The sequence below is a fragment of the Phoca vitulina genome, unplaced genomic scaffold (genome assembly GCF_004348235.1).
Source record: "Phoca vitulina isolate PV1807 unplaced genomic scaffold, GSC_HSeal_1.0 scaffold79, whole genome shotgun sequence".
Classification (NCBI taxonomy): domain Eukaryota; kingdom Metazoa; phylum Chordata; class Mammalia; order Carnivora; family Phocidae; genus Phoca; species Phoca vitulina.
The window spans coordinates 4,250,553-4,262,591 of NW_022589782.1; the positions used below are offsets into that span (position 1 = coordinate 4,250,553).

Sequence of the window (12,039 nt, forward strand, 5' to 3'; positions counted from 1 at the left end):
CCATATTAATCAGTTTTTAAAATTTTTTGGTCTGATAAGCCAACGTTTCTGCCATACCTGATTCTTGGTCTGATGATTGTTCAGTCTCTTCAAACTGTTTCTTGCCTTTTAATATGCCTTGTAATTTTGTCTTGATTGCTAGATGTGATGCACTGGGTAAAAACTCTGCTGTAACGGGCCGTTAGTAATGTGGTGGGAAGGTGTTGGGGAGGCGGAGCATTTATAGTCCAATGATTAGGTCTCAGTTTTTTAGCCAACCTGTGCATCTGGACTATGCACCTCAGAGATGCTGCTTAGTCCGCCTCCCCCACCGGGTGGGATAGTATAGCTGGAGTGGGCCAGAGCTGAGTACTTCCCTTCCTCGGGTCAATTAGGCTCTGATAAAACCCCAGTAGGCTAGGCTCTGGTTAACTAGTTTCTCCTGAGGGCAGGCTTGTTAAGAAGAACAGAAAGCTCTGGTGTATTTCAAAATGGTTACCTTTCCCTTCCCCCTGCAGGAAGCATGAGGCCATTTTCCTCCCCTCTTCACTGTGAGCACCGGGTGAAACTCCTGAGGTAAAAGTCACGAAGGTGTGCCCCCCTCCCAAGGTTTGGACTCTTGGACTTGTCCACACTGAGCCTCCAGCAATTCATCCACTACAGTTCAGGTTTTCTTAACCCGGACTGGTTCATGTGGAGGTTTCTGCTCTGGTAAGTTGTGATTCTCAGAATCTGCCTGCTTGTCTGTATCTTTAGTTTGGGAGCCAGTCGCTTGCCCTGTGACCTCGTGTCTCTGATGGATCTAAGTAGAGCTGTTGATTTTTTAGTTTGCTCAGTTTTTAATTTGTTGTTAGGATAGGGTGGCAACTTCTGAGCTCCTTAATCTGCTGTGGTATTTACAGATACACAGTTGACTTGTTGGGATCTTGGAAAAGTGGGACCACAATAGCCTTAGGGGAGAATTGATCCACCTTGGAGATGCTGAAGGAAGCATTAGTTTTGATGGGAGATAGTGCAGACTTTAAAGAAGGATGGCAGAATCTATTTAGGCACCTGAGACCCACATAGGTGGGGCTACGCAGAATTTTTAAAGTCAGGGGTAAGAAATTAGGTTATTTAAATTTTTCTAAGAAGGAGGAGATTTCAGTATGGGGTATTAATTCCTCAGCTGAAGCTCGGATGATATCAGGAGTTCGTAATCCTGAAACCTGGGATTTTTTTATAGCGTTGTCTTTTGTTACTTTGTGTTACCGTGCTGTCATTGGCTGTTTGTTAGATTATCGGTTGTCTTGCAAAAGCATGGGGCTGCCTTCTCATTGGGGGTGAGTTTCCATATTTGGAAAGAGATTTGACGCAGTGAAGTCTTTCCTGAGGGTGGGGAATCAATGAGGGAGCCCTATGATTACCCCATCCTTGGGACAAAGAGGGTAACCCGGGTGAAGCCCCGTAGACTCCCTGAGTTGAGGAGCCCAGGGAGACCAAAGTGGTTAGAGGTCTCAGGACAGATTGCCAGAGCGCGCTAGATAGAATGTCCTATAATATCACTGGAAGGTAGATCATGAGAAGTTAAAAAACATACTGTGAATGGCAAGCAACCCCTAAAAACATAAAGAGTTACAGCTAATGAGCCAACAAAAGAGATAAAGTGTAACTGTTACATGTGGGGCGATGATCAGGTGGGGGCTGGCAGTGCGGGTGGTGGAAGGATTCACCTGAGGCAGAACAAAGGAGAATGAAGTTTATTGAATTCACTGCAAGGGAAATGTGGGCAGGAGAGCAGAGGGGAGGCTGTCTGCCAGGACGTCGTGACGGGGGGCTAGAGTTAAGGGGGGAGTGAGGAGGTATGGGAACATACAGAATTTCCCTTTTGTGGACCTGTGCCCGCTCGCAAGTAGCCCATTGGTGAGTTAGGGCCTATGGCTATTTCAAGGTGGGTCGCCTGATGGGCCTGTTTGCATTCAGCCCGGTGGCCCCTGTGGGCCCTTGTGCCTTACTCATGTTTCCGTTGCTCAAGCCTGTTGCCTGAAAGTGGCCTCTAGACTATAGGCTGAATATGTGTCCCCCCCCCCACCCCCGCATCCCCATTGCCCAAATTCCTATGTTGAAATCTAACCCCAAATGTGATTATATTAGGAGGCGTGGCCTTGGGGAGGTCCTGAGGGTGGGGCCCTCATCAGTGGAATTTGTGTCTTATAAAAGAGACCCCAGAGAGCTCCCTCCCCCTTCCCACCACGTGAGGACACCGTGAGAAGTCCTGAGTCTATAAACCTGGGAACAGGTCCTCCCTAGACACTGCATCTGCTGCCACCTTGATCTTGGACTTCCCAGCCTCCAGAACTGTGAGAAATGATTGCTGTTTATAAGCTGCCCTGTCTACGGTATTCTGTTTTAACAGCCTGATGGTCTGAGGCAGGAATCATTAAAAAATATGTATATATTTTTTTTCAATCTAAAAACGGCAGGGAAATATGGAAAGGAGAATAAAAAGCAAATAGGACAAACAGAAACCAAATAGCAAGATGAGAGATTTAAACCCAAATATATTAATGACCATATTAAATGTGAATGGTCTTTGTATGATTTTATATGATTACACAGAGGCAGGAGAATTATATGGAAGAATAGGTACTAGGCTATTTACATTTGTTATTTGGGAATACGGGGGCAGGGGTGTTAGCTTTCTCTATTTGTATTGTTTGGTTTGTTACACCATACGTTTTTCAAATAAATTGAAAAACATGAAAATCTATAATCAGAGCAGTTAGATCCCCTTGTCTCCAGCTCTATCCAGCATATCTGGCTAGTTATTACTGCTTATCATTTCCAATCCCATCCCTAGAAGATTAAATTTTGTCCTCTGGTGAAATGGAGAAAATAAAGAAAATTCAACACTATCTACGGTCTAACTCGATGAGGCGGGGGGAGCCTCATGGTTAGTATCACCATCTGCCTCACTCGTGTGGCTGGCATTCTCCATGACATCCTGCAAGCTCTCTCATCTCCTATGGCAGAGACTGCTCATTATCTCCCAATATCTGTTCTCCGCTCCTAAAGTAATAAATCCTCAATTTTTAGCTGGGAACATTGCCCTCCCAGAATAAAGACTTCATTTCCCAGTCTTCTCCGTAGATAGGAGGGGTCATATGACTGAGACCTGCCCAATGGGGTGTGTGCAGAAGTGACTTGTGCCTCTTTTGGATTGTGCCCTAAAAGAAAGCTCATTCTTTGCACTTCCTTTTCCTTCTAACTGCCGAGTGAGGGACAGATGTGGGGTTGGCCATCTTGGGAGGGTAGAGGAGTAATCTCGAAGGAGCTCAGTTTTCTAACTCCCTTGGAGCTGCCCAGAGGGACGTATGAGGAAAAAAAAATCATCTATGATTTTTTTAAGGCACTCTTGTTTTGGCATCTTTATTTACAGGAGTTTTAGCCACATCCTAAATAATGTAGCTCTGTCCATTTTTCGTTCTCCTTTTGTAATTAGCATCGGAATGCTCCTGAATGGAGTGCTTCCATTTATTTTGTTAAAGATTTTATTTATTTATTTATTTATTTATTTATTTATTTATTTATTTGAGGTGGGGAAGGTGGGGCAGAGGGAGAGAGAGAATCTCAAGCAGACTCCGTGCTCAGTGCAGAGTCCCAGGTGGGGCTCAATCTCACGACTCTGAGATCATGACTGGAACCAAAATCAAGAGTCAGATGCTGAACTGACTGAGCCACCCAGGTGTCCCTGCTCCCATTTATTTTAAAGTAGTTTCCTTGTAATCTTAATATTAGAAGATAACCGTAAGACTTTTCTTTTTCTCTCTCATCAGAGAAGAAAAGAAAAAAACTGAATTCATAAACAAATCTAAAGCCTTGTCTTTGGGGGGGTGGGAAATAAACAAGTGATAAATCTCTGGTTGGGCTAATCAATACAAAAGAGATACCAATTCTGGGAAAACTCTCAAAATAGATCTGGACATTTAAAGTATTAGAAGATAACCGTAAGACTTTTATTCTCTCTCTCACCAGAGAAGAAAAAAATTGAATTCATAAACAAATCTAAAGCCTAGTCTTTGGGGAAAGAAATAAGTGATAAATCTCTGGTTGCACTAATCAGTACAAAAGAGATACCAATTCTGGGAAAACTCTCTAAAAATAGATCTGGACATTTAAAGTAATAGCCTTAATAAAAAAAAAAAAACTTTGTAAAAAACTTAAATACTGAATTAAAGAACAATTTGGAAAAAATATAGATTACCGGGCGCCTGGGTGGCTCAGTTGGTTAAGCGACTGCCTTCGGCTCAGGTCATGATCCTGGAGTCCCTGGATCGAGTCCCGCATCGGGCTCCCTGCTCGGCAGGGAGCCTGCTTCTCCCTCTGACCCTCCCCCCTCTCATGTGCTCTCTCTCTCTCATTCTCTCTGTCTCAAATAAATAAATAAAATCTTTAAAAAAAAAAAAATATAGATTACCAAAATCAGTTTAACAGGCAGAAAAGAACAAAGTAAAACACATGAAACCCCAAGAGAATTATCCTGTAAAAGTTTCTACACTCAGAAGGTTCACAAATGAATCTTTCTGAATGTTTTTTAACAGGATAATTTCTACTGTTGGTAACTTTCTCTAGAACAAAAGTTATAAAGCTTTGCAGAATCTGCAAAGGACTCAAATCCCCGATGCCCAAACCTGACACAGGAAGTAGATACAAAAGGAGAAGCAATCTCACGTTACAAAACAATAGGATTACTTTTTTTTTTTTTCAAAAAAGAGCATAACTGAATCTAACAGTAAAAGGCTGTACCCAATAATGCAAAATGAATTCATTGATAAGAAGCTTACTATTCAAATATATTAAGTTAAAATTTAAATTTATATCCTTTTAATAGATTTTTTAAAAAGTGACATGATAAAGTTCATTGCCCCTGACCTCTCTCTCACACACAATACACGTATATCCTAAATATCTTTTTTAGACCGATGTCATACTTGGTTATTCAAACTCTATAGACAATTCCAGCAACCTCGTAAAACCAGTACAATTTATTGGCACTATTTTATAACATAGGATATCCCAAAGCATTAAGCTTTAATAACCTTAGCAGTATAAATGCTACAAGCATATAAAAAGCATCTTAAGCTTTAAATTCCTCTATCTTCACTGGATGAATTTTGAATAATAAATGTTTAATGGCAAACGATGAGGGGTATACCACACAAAAAGACTAGCTGGCCAGAATAAACAGAATCTACAGAAAAATATTGACAATTAATTATAGCTCTGAAAATAACCAAATGAGAACAGGCAAAGGCTATTTATTCAGAGCTTGCTATACCAAAGGAGTCCGTCACTGTTCCTTGCGTTTTGGCAGAAACTCACAGGCGGGCAGGGGAAGGGGAAAGTTCTACGGTGCGGACGAGAGGCGGCTTCCGATGCGCCTTCACTGGAGGCCAGCGCGCTCACTGGGAGTGCGGCAGCCTGTGTGACGGGTTAGGGGCGTGTACTCGACTTTTTCTCTGGTTGGTCCTGGGTTAGGAGTGAGGACGAACATCAGGAAAGCCGTCCTGGTTGTTCGGGGCCGGCTGTCACAGAAGTGATCGTTCAGCGTCCTGGACTGTTGCTGGAGACGGCGACCTGGCTTCCCGTGCTGGTTCCCGCGGACAAGGGAGCCGGGGTCTGGGGAGGTTGTGGTGGTGGCAGCTCGGAGTTCCGTCTCCGGCCGTGCTCCGGCCGTTGTCCACCTGTATGTTCAGTATCTCGTATGTGTAACTTCAGGACGGCCTTACTCTACCACGAGCTGCAGACATAATATTTAGGCTTTCTTTCTCCCTGAGAGCTGAGAATTATTTCACGGGTTCCTCCAGAGTGCAAATACTGAGAAAGGCTGCCTCTGATTCCCCATCTGTGAAATGGGGATATCGATACCTATTTCGGGCCAGTCACGAGGACTGAAGGATAGGAGGTTCTTTTTACAAAATCAAGGGCCCGGCATGGAGCCCCTCAGGTAGTAGTAGACTTCTGGGGAGGTGGCGTACAGACAGGCACGCCCAGGTTGGCGCCCAAACGGGGGGCCACGGGGGGCCAGCCGTAACTCACCCCTCAACATGGTGCAGGGCTGGGGACAGCCCGGATCCGATCCGGTGGGAAGCCCCCAGGGCGACTGCCGCCGGCAACAACGTGCGAGAGGGTGCGTTCACTCTCAGCCCGCGGGTCCACTGGGGGGCCACGCGCCATGCCCGCCCGCCCACACCTGCTACTCCGTGGCCGGAAACGCCTGGACCACCGGCCGGAAGTACCTCAGCGCGGAGGCTCCCGGGAATTGTAGTTCCGTCCAGTCCAGGGGCGTCTCGGCTGTGTCTGGAGGTCTCGGAGAGCGGTCTGCGCACTTCCGGACCCCAGGCTGGACTCGCGGTGGTCGGCAGCGCGGACCTGGCCGGTTCTGAGGCCCTCGCGGCATCTAGGACTGGCAATTCCCTCCGCCCGAGCGGTAGAGAGGGCACGTGTGGCACAGCCGCGGCTGCAGAGCTGGCGGACTCTGGGAGGGGTGCTGTGCTCGGGGGGTCCGGTGGGCGGCTCCGTCTGACGTCTGCTGGGGAGGGTCGGGGTTCCTGTGTGGTTTGGGGCGGGGGCCGTGGGCAGGCTGGTCTCACTGCTTTTCTGTCGTCCTGCAGCCGAGCCTCGTCGGAGCCCACGGTCCGCAGGGGGCTTAGCGCGCTGGACCCAGTGACAGCCTTGGCCCCGGTGAGCTGGGGGCCAGCTCTCCCCCGAATGGTCACCCCGCTTTCCCGACGGTGGATTTGTTTCCGTCCCTTGACCCGGAGCTTCTCTCCCCGTCCAGGTCCCTGAACTCCCCCGGCGCGGCGCGGCCTCCTGTGGCCGAGGAGGGACTGCTGAGGAAGAGCCCCCCTCCTGTCCGACCCTCCGTCCCTCCTTCGGACCCCACATCGCAGCCAACGGTAGGCTCTGAGCTATGAGGGCAAGGAGGGAAGAATGGGAAATGAGTGGTATTTCATGGATCTGCGGTGTCGGTCTTCATCCGACAAACATTTGTTGAGTGTCTGGGTCAGGCACTGGGGAAGCACCGGGTCCCATCCTTGGCTAGAGCCCTATGGAGGTGTCGCTCCCGTGCACAGATAAGGGCCACCAAGGTGTGGGTGCTCTGATAGTTATCCGTACTGGATGAACGCACACCCAGGCGGGAGGGCAGCTTCTGCTGGGGGAGGCGTGACTGAGTATCAGACTTGAAATAAGGTCTCCGTAGGTGAGGGAGGGGCAAAAGGGTTAGGGGAAGAGAACAGCCTATGCAAAGGTAAGAGGCATGAAACGTGTGGGTACTGCTGGATTTTGCGCCATGGAAGAGCCTGGATGGGGGGTGTGGTGAGGCTGGAGGTGGTTTCGGGGAGCATATCAAGCTGGCCTGGGGGGTATGGACTGGGTCCCATGAGCGCCTGAAGTGTTTTAGGCAAGGCAGGGGTGTGGTGGCATTTGTCTTTGGTGTGAATATTACCAGCAGTGAGTAGAGTTGATGGGGACTGAGCTAAGGTCGTGGGGAAAGTATCTCAGGTTTGTGAAGCCATTCCCGCGCTGGCAAGGGTGAGAGAAGGTGGGGCTGTGGGAGTGCATCCGTTTGCAGACTGTCAGAAGAAGGCAGGAGGTGGACACGGTTCAGTGTAGACGGTTCTTTCCCCACACCCTGCGAGGAGAGAGGGAGCCACAGTGAGGGTGCCCAGTGATGCAGAGACGGGGATGGATCTGTCTTTCTTTGAGGCTTTCAAGATATAGGACACGCTTGAGCTGGGTGGGGAGGGGGTGAAGCAAAACCGGTACTCTAGTTTTAAGTCTTGACAAGGCTTATCAGTTGTTTCCATTATGACTTGGATTTGGGTCTTCTTGAAGGAGGTTTTCTTCTATTACAACCATAATTCTTTCTTAGTGTGTTCAACTAGTGACATTAGAAAAGATCTCCAAGGTACGGCAGACTGAAAAAAGAAGGAAACTTTTTGCAGTCACCATTTAGACTGAGCAGATGTTAAAAGTTTGTTTGCTTCGGATTTTCTAAAGAACTAAAACCTTACAAATACCACTGGAGCTCTTTTAATATCTCCCCCCCCCACCCCCAGCCCCGTTCCATTTCCCTTCCTCTCTGGGTAACAACTGAGATTGCTTTATTCTTACATGTTATTTACTTACTAGATTGAATGTGGTCATAAACAATATATTGTTTTGTGTGTTCATTACCTTTGCCTGTATTTCTTTGGCTTTTTAAAATTTATTTTTAGTATTTTTTTCATATATTCCAGATCCAAATCCATTTATGGCTTATGCACATGGCAAAAATCTTGAATAGATTTTGATTGGGCCTGGTGTTTCCTTGATGGTTATATTTCTGAGTACCGATCCATTTTAATTAATGTTTAGTGGTGGTGGTTGTTTGTTTTCAGTTTTCTGTTGCTTTGTCAATTTTAGGACTTGATATTTTTCTAGGAAATTGTCCAGTTTAATTTCAGATTTATGGCATTACATTGTCTATAGTGATCTTGTAACTTAAAAACATCTCTGTGTATCTGAAACTGTCTTTTTTCATGTTTAAAAATTGCATCTTTGCCTTCTGTTGCTTTCTTGATCAGTGGTGCCTGAACTTAGTCTATTTTATTAGTTTAAGTACAAACCAGTTATGTTACTAGTTTTAATCTTTTCGAAGAATTGATTGCAATTTTTTATTTGGGCACAACTTTATGCATAAAGAAAAGTCACAATGGTAGAATAGTACAGAGAATTCCTGAACACCTTTCATCTAAATTTCTCCAGTATGAACATTTTACCACATTTGTGTAGGGAGCTTGAGGGATTTCAGGGCCGATTAAAGAAAAAGATATGGTCATATGACCAGGAGCACACACAAGCTTTATTTAAGCATGCACATTAGGGAGAGGTCCCTCGCAGCGTGAGACCATCCAGAGTTTGGGGCCCAGGGGCTGCTTCCCGGAAGGGAGGAGAACAAGGATACCCCTGGGTATCTCTGGGTCACAGGCGCTTGGGGTCTCTGTGGCCACGTGGTGTATTTTATCTATGGCTTCCAAACGCTGGCTACTGTTGCATGGGGTAGGTAGGCAAAGCAGGCAGGTCTAAATGACTAAAAAACCTGTTTATATTTGGGCTATCTTTGACATGACTGCATGTGTTAATAGTGGAGTTTGGTGCTGCTGGTCTTTCGAGCTACTGGCCTCAGCTTGCTAGGGTTCCACGGAGGCCATCATTGGCTCCTTCATATACAACTTGCCTTCTCCCTCTTTTCCTCTCCCCTCCATACATATGCGTGTGGGTACGTACTTCGTGTGCATTTCCCAAAAACAGGGCCATTCTGTCACACAGCCACAGGATAATGATCAAAACCAGGAAATTAGCATTGATACAATTGTGCTCTCCACGGATCTTACTCACATTTTACCCGTTGTCTAAGGAAGACCCTTCCTAGTTCGAGGAGATCTCAGATCACGCATTGCTTTTTTCCCCCATGTCCCTTTGTCGTCTTTCCTCTGGAACAACTCCCCAATCTTTCATTGTCTTCAATAGAATAGCAATTTTGAGGAGTCCAGGCCAGTTATTTTGTGAAATGTTCCTCAATGTAGGTTTGTCGAATGTCTCACCATGATTAGATTCAGGTAATACATTGGTGTTATGATTTTTTTTAACCTGTTCTATTATTTTTTTAATTTCCTCTTTTAAAAATCTCTGCTCATACTGGTCTCTTCTACGTCTTTTGGGTTTACTCTTTTCTGTACTAGCCTCCTGCGATGAATGTCATTAATTTTCCATTTTTATCTAACGAGTGTCTTAGGGCTGTAATTTTTTTTAAAGTATTTTAGGGCTGTATTTTTTTTTAAAGTGTGTGTTTGTAACTATGACACAGTTTTGATATGTAATATTTTTGCAGGCATTGTTATAAATAATTCTGCATTCTTATAATTTTCCAGTTGTATTGCTTTTTGGTTTAGAGAGTGGCAAGTGGCATCTGTGCAATTTGTTGAGGTTTATTCTTAGCTTTTGGGGGTCAGTTTTTATAACTATCCCAGATGTTCTTTTTTTTTTTTTTTAAGATTTTATTTATTTATTTGAGAGAGAGAGAATGAGAGAGAGCGAGTACATGAGAGGGGGGAGGGTCAGAGGGAGAAGCAGACTCCCCGCCGAGCAGGGAGCCCGATGCGGGACTCGATCCAGGGACTCCAGGATCATGACCTGAGCCGAAGGCAGTCGCCCAACCAACTGAGCCACCCAGGCGCCCCTATCCCAGATGTTCTTAAAAAGAATGTACATTCTCTGATTAGCAAGTACATTCTACTGTCCGATCCCATACGTCGAGCTTTTAAATTGTTATTCAAATGTTGTATACTCTTACTATTTATTTTTTTGTATCTGGAATCTTCGTTTCTAAAAACATGTGCTAGAATCTTTTCACTGTGATAGAGGATTTGTCGGTTCCCCCCGCATGTTTCACGTGCGTTTGAGCCACATATGCATCCTGTCCGTGTGCTGGTGCGCGTAGACCCAGGATCGAGTTGGCTTCTGCCCCTTGCTTTGTCTCTGCAATGGGGGGTTCCTTCTTGCTTTTTGTATGTCTTGTATTTTTTTTTTTCTTTTTTCTTTTTTTTTTTTTTTTAAATGAATGCCGGGCATTGTGTGTGGGAGTAGAGAAGTCTGCTCCCCTGTCGCTGTGCGCGGGGCTGGGACGCAGGAGGTTGGTTGCTGCAAGACTGGTCAGGAGTAGACAGGCCTGGCATTTGCTGTTGCTCTGGTTCCCACTGTCAGGCCCGGGCTGCTGGCCTCACGTTCCGCTGGCATTGCTCTGTGCTTTGGTGGGCTGGTCACTGTTCCCTGCTGGCTGGTCACTGTTCCCCGCTGTGACTTTCTCCCCGCACTGGTGCTCCTGCTTCTTCCTCAGGGCTGCCTGGGCTGGTGGTGGAGGGCCCTGCGTGTCTGAGTCGTGGGGCTGCGGCCTGCCGCTGTGGCAGGGGCCTAGGACACATGCCTGCCCCCTCACATGGGAGAGGTTTTTTTCCCCCTTTCCCTGTCAGGAGCCGTAGGTCTTACCCGTGCTCTGAGAGCAACAGGTTTTGTTACCCTTTCCTTTGGCAGTGTAAGGCTTTGTTCCTCAGGAGAGAAGTTCCTGGAAGGATGGGGCTTCCCCGGGTTTCCCACAATGGCAACCACTCTGCTCCTCCAGACCTTCGCGACCCAGGGAGTCTCTCTGTGGTCTCCCGCCCAGCCCTAAGCCTTCTCCTGAGCCCCCAGTGGAGGGCTGTGTCCCAGATTACCACAAATCCAGTGCCTTAAAGCAACCGCCACGGTACTTCGCAGCTCCGCACAGTCTGCACAGTCCAGGGGGACATGACTGGCTGGGGCTCCGCTCAGGTCTCCCAAGGCCAGAATCAAAGCGTGGGACAGTGGGCCTCTTTCGCGGGGGGCTCGCAGTAAAGGCTGTTCTAGGCTCATGGGGGTCGGCAGACGTCTGTGTCCGGCGGTTTGAGGCCCCAGGCTCCTGAATCCTGGCTTGCTGTCAGCTGAGGTTTCTCTCAGCTCTGCACATGGGTTGGTGTGGGGTCCTTCTTGTGTTTCCACTCTCTCCGCCCCTGGTTGGAGGTTAATGTCCTGCTCATGTTCTCACGTGAGTCTCACCATACCATCCATTTATTTGCAGGTGTTCTTAGTGTCTTGGCAAAGTCTTAGAATCAGCCTGGGACAAGGTGGCTCAGTCTGCATATTCCAGCTCCTTTCTACCCCCAGACCGCCTGGAAGCAGGAGCTGAGCCTCCAGCCCACGGTAAGTTCTCAGCAGGAGAGCAGAGCTTTGCCAGTCCTCAAGCCCCAGGCACCCTACCGATAGGATAATAGGATAATTCTCGGAAAGGTGACCCAGGAGCAGCAATCTACTTTGGAAGCAGGGCGCCCTCTCTGAGCTCCCCCTCGTAGCTTAGGGCTGAAGCTGGAGGTCCACACAGTACGGGGCAGCCCCCAGAAAAGCGTCCCTAAAACAGCCGAGGACCCACTTGCTGACAGTGAATTTGGGGGATGCCACCGTATC

General features: G+C 47.2%; 1 protein-coding gene across 3 annotated transcripts in view; it reads left to right on the forward strand.

The window, feature by feature from the left end:
* Positions 1 to 12,039, forward strand: part of LOC116625513 (zinc finger protein 300-like) — a 43,250-nt gene that overhangs the window by 16,700 nt on the left and 14,511 nt on the right. For 2 of the 3 annotated variants that reach the window (XM_032394119.1, XM_032394121.1), the window contains exons 2-5: positions 498 to 690; positions 6,633 to 6,702; positions 6,800 to 6,917; positions 11,657 to 11,778. The gene's annotated coding sequence lies outside the window, so the exon portion shown is untranslated. Of the gene's footprint in view, positions 1 to 497; positions 691 to 6,308; positions 6,449 to 6,632; positions 6,703 to 6,799; positions 6,918 to 11,656; positions 11,779 to 12,039 lie in introns of those variants that run through there. The other variant, XM_032394120.1, reaches the window with a different exon arrangement.